Genomic DNA, 13555 nt, shown 5'->3' on the forward strand with positions numbered 1-13555 from the left:
ACTTATTTGAACTTATCAAACTTCCTTCGAGTTTGTGGCGTTCACCCTTGACTTATCACTTCGTTTACCACCCGGAAGTGTGGCGTCTTCATTATACCAAGGTTCGAGTATTTTTAAATTTACGAGGGTTGAGTTCGATTATAACTTCAATTCCGTAAAACATTCAAGTGCTTTGGGACACGATTTCCACCACCCTTTGAACCTATTCAAGACGATCCTTCCTTCAAGCAATTTTCTAAACTTTCCAAATCTCGGGAAATCACATCACTTAGTTTTTCTCAATTCATTTATATAAATTCTTTGTGATTTGATTGTTGTGTTATTTGTGTTCTCTGTTTGAGTTTAGTTACACATTGAGCTTTATAACTCACCTTTTTTGTTTTTGACCTTTTAAGTAATCATATAAAATGGTTTTCACAAAAAAAATGGTCTGTTTTGGTTAATAAATTAAGATTTTCAGACTTTTGATTTTTGGACTAAGTTTTCAAATTTGGTATAGTTTTTGGGTTTTGTTCTATTCATTGGTTTTTTGGTGTTCTTAACGTAAAATTGCAAAATTATTAGAATTTGAAAAATCGAAATTTGGTTTACAAAACTTAAAAAACTCTGAAAATACACGCTGCAAAATTAAGTATCAAACAAAATGCTCTTTTTGTAAAATGACTAAGTTCTGTGCACGAATTTTTCTAAGCAACAATGTAAGTGTTTTGCCAAAAATTAATATTTTCAAATCAAGTGATTTCCACAGTTAGATATTGATTTTTGGAAGTTCCATTATTTTTCTAAATAAATGGTGAAGTGATTACGCTATAAAGTAAGAGTTTTTCAAACTTGTGATTTTCTAGAACTCATATGTGGTTAGCTAAAAGTTAAGATTTTTTATCCTACATTTTAAATTTGGTTTTTCAAATGACATGATGTAACTTCTCCAGATTCGTGGTACAGATATGTTTAGCTATTAACTGGAGGCATGTACTTTATAAACTATGCTAAACCATTTTATATGTATAAACAATTGGCTTTTTGCGATAGTTACTCACGCTTACGATCTAGCATTCAATAATAACTGAAAGCATGAGAAATAAATTCACTAACATTAGCAAAAATTGTCTTGATTCCATAATATAAAAGTTTTGTTCTTAAGCAAATAATTAAAAAAAATTATAATAGCCCGATTTAGGGCCTAGTCAGAATAGTGGTCTCGGGACCACAAATCCGAAGTTGGAGAAATTATTTTATTATTATTTTGGAGTCATAGCATGTTTATATTAGTACATGAAAAATTTGGTGAGTTAATTTTTACGTTTGTGAGCCTGAGTGTGAAAAAGGACTAAATCACATAAAGTGTAAAAATCCTAAATTGATAGCAAAAGGTGTTAAATAGCTAGAGAACCTAAATTGGGGGCTTTTAAAGGGAAATTAGACCCCTATAAATAGGGTGGCCGGCCATAGGAGACATGTGTGGTCAAAAATTTCAATTTTTAGTGCGATTAGGTGACCAATTTTGACTAAAATAGAAAATAGAAAAAGGAAATGGTATCACCCTATTTCCCATTTCTTCTTAGCTGAAAATATCAGCCATTGTTGGGGTTTTAAGCTTAAAAAATTTGCAGCAACTTGAAGCACTCAAAAATCAAGAATTGTCAAATCCGAACCAAGACCAGGGGAAAGCCAAGCAAATCGATTAAATCGTATAGTCGCTACATTTTGAAATTCGAGGTAAGTTGTGTGTAAATAATATAACTACATTGCTACTATCCGTATTTAAATTTTCATTGAATAGATATGACATGAATTGCTTAATTTCAAGATTGAAAATGTGTAATCATCATTGAGATAGTAGAATTCCCGTTGGGACCTTAGGAAGTAAACCGGATATTCATGCCGTATCACTTGGGTCATTTGTGTGAGCTAGTGTAAGACATGTCTGGGACATGCATCGGCCACATTATGAGAGCCAGTGTAAGACCATGTCTGGGACATGGCATCGGCATTGAGACAAGTGCTAGTGTATGTGACAGCCTTAAAACGACCCTAGTGTGGTTTCGGGACCACAAAACCGAGGCATAAAAATAATTTAATATTTATTTTATTGCCTATAATATGTGTTAACTCATGTGTGACATTTTTGATGTTTTGATTTAGAGTTATAAATGTGAATTTCACTAGAAAGGACCTAGTAGAAAACTTTGGAAGTATGATGGGGGAATGTTTAATGACTAATTAAAGCATGCATGCAAAACAATGGCCTTGCATGTCAAATATCCCTCTTTTTATAAGAGGTGGCCGGCCATGACAATGAGGGATGGGCAAAACATGTCATAGACATGTTTTGTTGGTGCATTAGGTAGAAAAGAAATAAACAAATAAGCATGGGTAATAAAGAATGAAAAAAAAAATGTGTGTGAGTGAACCCCCCTATTGCCGTGTATTGAAGAAAAGAAAAGAAAAGAAAAAAAATTGATCATCCTTTCATTCTCTCTTGACCGAAAATCCTAAGGAAGAAGAGGGAATTTTTGCTTCATGTTTGGTTTGGAAGAGGATTAGGAAGGGGTTTGGCTATACTTGCATCAAGATTAAGGTATGTTTGAGGTTGTGCCATGAGATTCATGCATGTTTTTAGTTACTAGCTTGATGTTCTTATTAGCCCATGGTTCAAATCTTTGTTATATCATGGGGATGGTATTTGGCCAAGGTGGATTTTGTGTTAATGCCATTGCATGTTAAATATGAAGCTTGTTAATGGTATATGTGATGGGGATTGATGGCTCTTGGACTTTCTTTTTAGTATTTTTGAGTAAGACATTAAGTTCTTTGCTTAATCATGACCAAAATTATGGTGTTGTGATGTATTCGGTCATGGTATATCCATAAGTATGATTCATGCATGTTGCATGGTAGGTAAGATTTGAGCTTTGGATATGTGTTTATATTTGGATATAAACAACTTGAGATTGACCTTTGCACCTACATGAATATGTGTTTGCACATGATGAATTGGTATGACATATATACTATTTCAAGGTGTATATTTGCTTGTGATGATGTTTCGGTTATGTAGTAAATGAGAGATGTGTATTGAGCTACAATATGTAATGCGTTAGTTAGTAAAATGTATGCTGTTTTTTGTGTGGTATTAAGTGTAAATTGGCCTCAACATAGACATGCATATTCGCCAAATGAAATAGATTGGTGTGCATGTATTCGGTTAGAGGCAACCGTATTGAAGCCTTATCTTGGCTTAGATAATTGACTAAATGGGTAATAAGTGAGGATGGTTGCGAATATACAAACATACATATGCATGTGTAATTGAATTATGAATGTTTAGCAAGATGGTTAAACTAGTTAATTTATTGATTAAGCTCAAGGAGTTAAAGAAGGAGAATCAAGCAAGGGAAAGACGAAGGTCATTGTAACAGCCCTAAATTGACCCTAGTCGGAAAGTGGGTTCGGGACCACTAAACCGAGTCATAAAAATAATTAACTGTCATAGTTGATGCTCATTATATGTACATATGCATGTGTGAAAATTTCATGTTTGAATTTTGTTAATTATAAGTGAATTTTGTCAAATAGGACTTATGTGAGAAAATTTAGAAATGTGCTAGGCAAATGTAGGGTGGCCTATAAGTGCATGTTGTGAAAAAAAGGTGGGTTTGCATGTCAATTTACCCAAATTTAAGCATGATGGCCGGCCATGCTATGGGTGGAAACATGTTGCAAACATGTTTAGTTAGTGGGTATGTAGAAAAAAATAAAATAAGAAACATGGGTAATAAAGAAAAAAAAGAGAATGGTGTGGGTGTACCCCCCATTGCCGTGAGTTGAGGGAGGGAAGAAAGAAAAAAATGTTCATCATTTTCTTTCACTTCTTGTGGCATGAAAATGAGAGAGTTTGAATGCTTAATAAGGAGGGAAGAAGGAGTGCTCATGTTTTCTTTCTTTTGCAATTGTCGTAACTAGAGGAAGAAGAGGAAGCAAGATTCGTCCAAGGTGGTTGTAACACCCCTTACCCGTTACCGTCGCCGGAACAGGATACAAGGTATTACCAGAATATAACACATACCATTAAACATAACCGAGATATAAATATGTCATCCAATTTGATAGTGCATCGTATAACATATGTCTTGAACAATATTAGCCAACTTTAATGGCTTGTACAAAGTAGCTAGTCGAGTACTGTAACTAATATTTTAAACCTAGACAAATATGACACGTAACAAAATAATTAAGCCTACTATACATGCCATAATTCAAAACGTTTAGTTCAAATACCCTAAAGTATGATAGTGCGGGTAGATCTTCACGATCCTTAACTCCTGAGCAAGCCGAAGGACACTATAAGACAAAAGAGAGAAACAAAGTAAGCTTATAGCTTAGTAAGTAAGTATGTAAATACTAATTAAAGAATCTAACATGTTTACACAACAATTCAAGTATATCTACTTTAACTTCACTATTCATTCCACTTTGATTAAGCTGTCTCTGCTGCGTCATATTCACTAAATAAATCATAACTCGAGTTACAAAACTCGAAATTTAAATCCGTAAAATTTCCCTGAATCTAGACTCATAAAGCTTTTTGCTAATTTTTTCTATAATTTTGGTTCAGCCGATTAGTACAGTTTATTAGTTAAAGTTTCCCTGTTACAGAGCTCGACTGATCTGACCTCTGTTCACTACGAATTGAATTTCTCTCAGTACACAATTCAAACAACCCTGAAGTCTGTTTCATTTAAAACTAGTCTCAATAAGGAATTTAGGCATGTAAACTATATTTCTTAATTTGCTTTGTACAATTTTTATGATTTTTCAAAGTTGGAACAGGGGATCACGTATTCATCCTGAGCAAGTCACATACAATTGTAAATATCTCAAAATATAGAATTCCTTTGCTTGCTCTGTTTCTTTTATATGAAAGTAGACTCATTAAAATTTAATTTCACATCTCATTCAACCTCTAATTATATTCCTCCTATTTTGGTGATTTTTAAAAATCACGTCACTGCTACCATCTAAAACAGTTTTAATGCTAATTTCACTCTTTCACACATTCTTTATGCTAACCTCATTTTATCTTATATATGTATATACCACAAATCATTTTCACCACATTTCATTCACCATAAGTGTAGGTCCAAACCATAATATCACCACAAAACCATCCCGTTGAACAATTCGGATCAATCCTCGATATTTAATGGTTTCAGCACACAGCCCCACCATCATACTTCGTTTAGTTCGGCTCTCTTGTACACATGGTGAACACTTAGTACCACTCATGCGACCTAACCGATTTGTCTCGTAGCTCTCTTGTCTACATGGTGTCCTTCACTTGGAATCACGCATGCGACCTAGCTACATTTATCTTTCACGTAGCTCTCTTGTCTACATGGTGTCCTTCACTTGGAATCACGCATGCGACCTAGCTACATTTATCTTTCACGTAGCTCTCTTGTCTACATGGGATACATCTCGTATCACACATGTGACCTAGCTACTACAGGGTGTCTCGTAGCTTTCTTGTACACATGATGTGCACTCAGCATCATACATGTGACCTAGCTACGCCCTCTATTTCATTCGATCTCTCCAATGTTCAACCGGATCTCTCTCTATATTTATTTCCATTCTTCCAATAGTCAATTTATATTTTAACATCAGCTAGTATATTTATATAATAGGCTGAAATATAAGAATGTACATGAAATTATTGTAATATTTACATACAAACTTACCTTGGTACAAAATGTGGAAATTTTGCAATTTAGTCCAAAACTTTTTCCTTCCCCCGTTCGAGATCAATTCGCGTCTTTCTTGATTATGGAGCTTGAAAATTGAAGAAACCCTAGCTATGGAGAGAGGAGAATTCGCAGCAACTAAGGAGGATGATGATCAATTTCGTGTTATTTTTCCCATTTTATTTCATTTAATATCCAAATGACCAAAATGCCCTCCTTACTAAACTTTCAAAAATTCCTTCCATGTCCTAATTTTGTCCATGAACTTAAAATTGGTCAAATTGCTATTTAAGACCTCCTAATTAATATTCCAAAACAATTTCATACTAAAACTTCCGGGATGCAAATTTTGCAACTTATTCGATTTAGTCCCTACTTTCAATTTAAGCACTTTAGGCATAGAATTTCATCACGAAATTTTCACACAATCATGCAATCATATCATAAACCCCAAAATAATTATAAAACAATTATTTCTATCTCGGATTTGTGGTCACGAAACCACTATTCCGATTAGGCCCTAATTCGGGTTGTCACAGTGGTCCTTTAGATCAAGGTATGTTCAATGATATTTTTTTTTGGAGTTTACACAACCTTTGGGTGATGGGTCTAAATACTATCTATCCCAAGGTTGGATTTAGGGTTGTTGGAGAGTTGGAAGTTGACAAGAAGCTTAAAAATTTTAGTTGATACCTTGATGCTATTAACATGTTAGTTGTATGGATGAACTAAGTTGCTTGTTATGTTAGCATGAAAGGGAAGATGTTAAGTCCTTTTTGTTGGAGGTGCCGAAGTTGGGACTAAGAAGAGGAGTATTCGGCTAACATAGTTGAAAGGGGATGTTGCCGATTTTTAGAATTTGATTATGGGAGTGGCTATAATGGGCATAGAGATGTTGAACTTAAGAAATGTAGCAACATGCAAATTTATATGATATCACAAATGGAGGTGAAGCTATGCTAGATTGGGAAAAAGGTTGATCAAGTGTGCATGAGAAAAATTTAGGTGTTTAGATGATGTTGTAGATAACACTATACATGTATATATATATTCGCCATCAAAGTGAGTATGTAGGTGATGTTGAGTCAAATTTTGGTGCACAATCGGGTATGTATATATATATATAAGTATGCCCATTCATGATGTTACCTTTAATCATGTATATAATCGACTAAATGGGTAATTAGTAAGAGGGTTGCGAATATGCAAATATACATGTGCATGTGTAATTGAATTATAAATGTACAACAAGATGATTAAACTAGTTTATTTATCTATTAAGCCGAGAAGTTAAAGAAGGAGAAACAAGCAAGGGCAAAGCCAAGGACATCGAGTAGCCGGTCGGAACCGTTATACTCAACGCAAGGTAAGTCCTTAAGCACTTGTTGTGAGAACTCCTTGGATAGATATTTTTGGAGTGATTCTCCTACTTGTTAATATGACCATATGTACAATTTGAATTTAGCAAATTGCTTTACCATGATGAATTGACATAGGGCACAATGTGTGCAAAATTAAGTGGCACTATGTGTGCCGATTGGGAGGTTGAAGCATGAGGGAATCTCAAATGCACTATGTGTGCGATTTACTATGGCACTATGTGTGCGATTTACTATAGCACTATGTGTGCGATTTACTATGGCACTATGTGTGCGAACATAATAAGCACTATGTGTGCAACGTTTGGTTGTTGGTATAAATTGTGATGAATGAGGTAAGTGATTGAGCTATTAACTAAATATCGAATTTGAGGTTGTGCGGTGTATGCATAGATTTATCTAGTGCATCGTTGTTCCAAACTTGAGGAAATGGGTCTACATTGATTGGGCTGACTTGGAATTGAATTAATTGAAGGACTTGGCATGAGATCGAACCAAGGATTTAAGAAAGCGTAGCATAGTTGTTATGATTTGAAAGAAACAAAAAATGATTATTAATGTTGGATGGTAGAGTAGTGCTTATGACTTACTGAGTTATGTACTCATTTGGTGTGCTTGTTTGTTGCTTACCTAGGTTCTTGATCCATTTTGGTGTGCTCGAGACCGTCGTCAAAGTCATCACACCGGCTAGCAACTTTTGGTACTTTCTCCTTAGTGGGTCTAGGAGAGCATTTTGGCATGTATAGGCTAATATGTTTTGTTGAAAATTTGGTATGTAAACTTTTAGCCATGCGAAAATGGCTTGTATGCACCTTGGCATGGTATCATGATCATTTTGTATGTTGTTCATTAAGAGATGTGGTAATGTTTGGAATCGATTAGCCCTTGGAATGGTTAATCGTGATTATCTTTTGTGCCATGTATGTTAAAAGGGCTAGTTGAATCAAGGAAATTATGAAGTAGGTAAAATCTACCTTAATGACAGAGGTTGACAGCTGCAGTGAGGTGGATGTGAAAAATCACTAAAAATAGTAGGAATGGAATTAAATAGTGAATAAATTATGTAAATGACCTTAATGAATCTACTTTCATATGGAAGAAACGAAACGGTCATGTGAGTTGTATGTTACGAGACAATTAGGTTTCCGTGAAACAGGGCCAGAACGGTTTCTGGATTCCCTGTTCTGAATTTGGAAATTCATTGTGAATTAACCAGAGATAATTAGGAGTCATGCTATATATGTATAGATTCCTCTTTGGGTCTAGTTTCTATAGAAACAAACGGCATCAGTATTGAATCCCTGTACAGGGAGATATCCAGGTCGTAATGCATGAAGGTCAGTGTAGTCGCACCCTGTAACAGTGGAGACTTTAACTAATAAACTGTACTAATTGGCCCGACCAAAAATTCTAGAAAAAAAATTTGTAGATGCATATATGAGTCTAGTTTCAGGAAAAAATTACGAAACTGATTTTAAAGTTGTAGAACTCAAGTTATGATTTTTAAAGTGACAGTGACGCTGTTAGCCGACTGCCTGGAAAAATTTTAAAATGGACTGTAAAAGTGAATGGTTTAAGCCGTTAGCCCCTCGTGTCCGATTCCGGCAGCGGACTCGGGTACGGGGCGTTACAGTCATCGAGTAGCCGACTTGGACTGTTTTACCCAACACAAGGTAAGTCACTAAGCATATATTTTGTGTTGATTTGAATAGACATAATGTCTATGTAATTATGCCGAAAGGAATGATGAATTTATATACATGTGTGTATGTGGTGATGGAAGTATTGAATGGAAGGAAAAGAGGTGAGATGTATTGAGTTGTTGATTTCGGCACTAAGTGTGCGGGTATAAACATTTGTGATCATGAGAATGGCACTAAGTGTGCGGGTTTAAAACTTGTACAGCACTAAGTGTGCGAGTTTGATCATGTAGCACTAAGTGTGCGGGTTGATTATATAGCACTAAGTGTGCGGACTCACTATATGCTTTTGAATCACTATTGACACTGAGTGTGCGACACTATTGAGTTGATCACGGACAGCGGATCGGGTAAGTACCTTGAGTTCATGGCTAATAGGCACTATGTTTATATTTGGGGTCGAGCTTGGTAAGTTTGAACCTATGTGACAATGTAAATTGAAGTCACGTACATAAGAATTATCGCGGAATGAGTGAAAGGTCATGTAGATGTATGATTGAATCGAAAGGTCTAAGGAACTATGGTATAGTTCGGTTTGAATGGAGTAATTAGCCTCGTTCCATTTTGTTTCCTCTTGCGATAATGTTATTAATGGTTGTTAGTGCATTGCTTATGACTTACTGAGTTATATACTCATTCGGTGTTTGCTTGTCACCTATTTTAGGTTTCTTGGACTCGACTTTTTGCGTATTCGGGACCGTCATCGAAGTCATCACACCGCTAACAACTTTTGGTATTTTCTTCGTAGTTGGTCTTGGAGTACATTTCGCATGTATAGGCTATTATGTTTTGTTTGAACTTAGTATGTAAAATTTTGAATAGCCATGCGAAAATGGCTTATAAATGTTTTGAGCATAATGTTATAATCATTTGGTATGTATATGCTCATTAAGAAGCACGGAAATGTTTGGCAATGACCAGCCATTAGAATGGGTCATCATGATTATATTTTGGACTATATTTGTAAAGGGGGTGGTTGAATCATAGAAACTATGTGTTAGAGAAAGTCTACCCTAGAAATAGATGCTGGCAGCAACAGTGACGTAGATGTGAAAAATCACTAAAAATAGTAGGAATGGAATTAAATAGTGAATAAATTATGTAAATGAACTTGATGAATCCATTTTCATATGGAAGAAACGAAACGGTCATATGAGTTGTATGTTAAAAGATATTTGGGTTTTCGTGAAACAGGGCCAGAACAGTTTCTGGATTCCCTGTTCCGACTTTGAAAATTCATTATAAATTAACCAGAGATAATTAGGAGCCATACCATATATGTATAAATTTCTATTTGAGTATAGTTTCTATAGAAATAAACGGTATCAGTATTGAAGCCTTGCACAGGGAGTTATTCGAGTTGTAACGCACGAAGGTCAGTGTAGTCGACCCCTGTAACATGGGATACTTTAACTAATAAACTGTACTAATTGGCTTGACAAAAAATTCTAGAAAAAAATATGTAGATGGATATATGAGTCTAGTTTCAGGGAAAAATTACGAAACTGATTTTCGAGTTGTAAAACTCAAGTTATGATTTTTGAAGTGACTAGTACACAGATTGGCAGCTTGTCTGGGAAGTTCTCAATAAGTGGTTTGAAGTCTGTTAACACCTCGTGTTCGACTCCGGCGACGGTCTCGGGTTCGGGGTGTTACAGTGTAAGACATGTTTGGGACATGCATCAACCTCGGGACGTAAGCCAGTATAAAACATGTCTGGGACATGTATCAGCCACGAGATGTGTCAGTGTAAGACCATGTCTAGGACATGACATCGACACGGTTATGTGAGAGCAGTGTAAGACCATGTCTAGGACATAGCATCAGCCTCGAAGATGGTAGTCAGTGTAAGACCATGTCTGGGACATGGCATCAACATTTTACCCATGATTGAGGCCTATGGAATATCCGGTAGTGTTCCGAATGGTTCAACAGTGAGAGTTATAAATTTAAGTTAATGAGAACAGTATAACCGTATTGTGAGTATTATAGGTACCTAAGTGATACATGCTATAAGATGTGAACTCATTGTATATGCTATGTGATTTGTATGAAGTAAAGAGTAAGTCATGCTTATGCCCACTTTGGTATCATAAGTTGTTGGTAAATTGTAGACTTATTGTTGTCTATTTATTTATATGCAACTTACTAAGCTTTATGCTTACTCCCTTTCCTTTCCAATTCTTTCAGTGCCGCTTAACTAGCTCAAGGATCACCGGAATTCAGAGATATCGATCACACTATCAGCCGAAACTATTTTTGAATATGGCATGTTTAGGATTAGAACTTATTATTTTGAGTCTTGGAGATTTGGCCAAATGTGTTGGCTTGAGATAGATCCTGCATTTAATATTAAGCCATGAATGATGACTAATATTTATTTTGAGTTTATAAAAGTTGCATCTACATGGTTGAATGAATGTCTATTGTGGCTGATTTGATTTTGGAAATTATGCTTGTTTTGGTATTGGCCGGTATTTGCATGAAAATAGGTATGCAAGGGTGGCAATGAGGTTTGGTAAATAGCCTTATATTGCCAGACACATGGGTGTGTGTCTAGACTGTGTGTGATACACGGTTAGCCCTATGGGCGTATGGTTCGGCCGTGTGACCCCTGCACATAATAATTTCAAGTCAGTATGCATGATAATAAATACACAAGCAGAGACATGGTCGTTTGTCTCAGCCGTGTGGAGGACACGGATTAGTACACGGGCGTGTGCCTTGGTTGTGTGACAATTTAGGAATGCTGACGTCAAAAATAGAATACCCAGGTTTTTGCACACGGGTTAAGACACGGGTGTGTCGTGGCTGTGTGAGGGACACGGGACATTCACATGGGCATGTGCCTGGCCGTGTGAAAACCCTTGTAGGTGTGAATTAGAATTTAATTCCACACGGGTGTGGGACACGGGCGTGTCCCAGGGTCTTAGGCCGTGTAAGCCATACAGACTACCAGCACGACCATGTTGAAATGGTCACATGGGCATGTTACCCTTCCACACGTGCGTGTGCCCTATTTTAAGGAAAATTTCTTAAGGTTGGTTTATGTAACACCCCGAATTTGGGCCTAGAAGTATTGGGCATTGAGTGCGGGTCCGTAAGGAGGTTGTATATAGGTATTTAATTGTGCAATGAAATGACACAATTAAATGTCTGCTTTGGTGGTTAATAGCCCTGAGAAATGTTAAAGAAATCTTGGGTTCAAACTTGGGCTTTAGCAAAAATTTTGGTATTAAGTGAAAAAAAAAAACCTGGATGCTTGGATGAGGGCCTTTTAAATTATTGTGTTAAATAAATGACACAAAGAAGCATGTGGTCTAGTGGTTGTGGCGTCATTAAGGTTGTATAGGAGCCTGGGTTCAAGCCTTGGCTCTTGCAATTTATTCTGTTTTTTTTAAGGGAACCTGGACTTTGGCCTTTAGACCTTATAATTAATTGGGGATAAAATATGGCATAAAAAGAGTCTGTGGTGAAGTGGCAAGGAGGCGTCATAGAGTTGGCAAGAGTTGGTGTTGAATTTAAACTCTGATGTTGGAGGGATCCCACATTGGGAAGTTAACATAAGAGGGATCTGGTCGGCTTTAAATAGAGAACCATGAGGAGAGTAGAGGTACCTTTCTTGGCTGATCCCTTTCACTTTATGGCGTGCTCGTTTGGGTTGGGCGTCGGCTAAGAGTGCTCGGAGCGTGGATTAACTCCAGTCGCCAATCAGGTGTGTATTTTCTCGCTACTCTAGCTGTAGGATGGCTACTGTCATGTGGGCCCAATGGGCCTACGGGCCCAATTGGATAAGTTATTTGATTGTGTAGTAAATATTGGACTAGGCTAGGTGAATCTCATATTTGTGGCTAGATTTGGGCTAAAAGGGCCACACGAGCGTGTGGGCCCATTTGGGCCGAGAATAGGCTTTAGGCCTATTCGTATTGTTATCCCTGTTTAGAATACTTTAGTTTACTAAAATTACCGAAATACCCTCGATTTGTAAAATTACTGAAATACCTTCGACTTGTAAAATTACCAAAGTACCCCTGATTTATAAAATTACTGAAATACCGTCGATTGTAAAATTACTGAAATACCCTCGACTTGTAAAATTATCAAAGTACCCCCGATTTACAAAATTACCGTTTTACCCTCGATTTACAGAATTACCATTTTACCCTTAGTTTACAAAATTATCGTTTTACCCTCGATTTACAAAATTACCATTTTACCCTCAGTTTACAAAATTACCGTTTTACCTTCTATTGTGAAATTACTGAAATACCCCTGTAGGATAGAATTACCAAAATACCCCTAGTTTGTAAAATTACCAAAATACCCTTAGTTTGTAAAATTACCAAAATACCACTGGTTTGTGAAATTACCAAAATACCCTAAATTTGTAAAATTACCAAAATACCCCTGATTTACAAAATTACTGAAATACCCTTGGTTTGTAGATTTACCAAAACACCCTTGTAGGATGAAATGACTAAAATACCCCTAATAGGTAAAAAGACCGTAATACCCCTTTATGGTAAAATGATGAATATGCCCTTATGTTCTGTATGACTGATGTGCTTAGGATTTACATATATTGATATTGGATTAGTTAAGTTTGAGTGATAGGTGGTGGTTATCGTAGGTGATTGATTTTGGAAACGTTTCAACTTCAACCCATAACAGGTGTGTAATAACCCTCACAGTAGCTTAGATTAATATTCGCCGAAAAGCCGAAATGCTA

This window comes from Gossypium arboreum, chromosome 7, assembly GCF_025698485.1.
Source record: "Gossypium arboreum isolate Shixiya-1 chromosome 7, ASM2569848v2, whole genome shotgun sequence".
NCBI lineage: Eukaryota > Viridiplantae > Streptophyta > Magnoliopsida > Malvales > Malvaceae > Gossypium > Gossypium arboreum.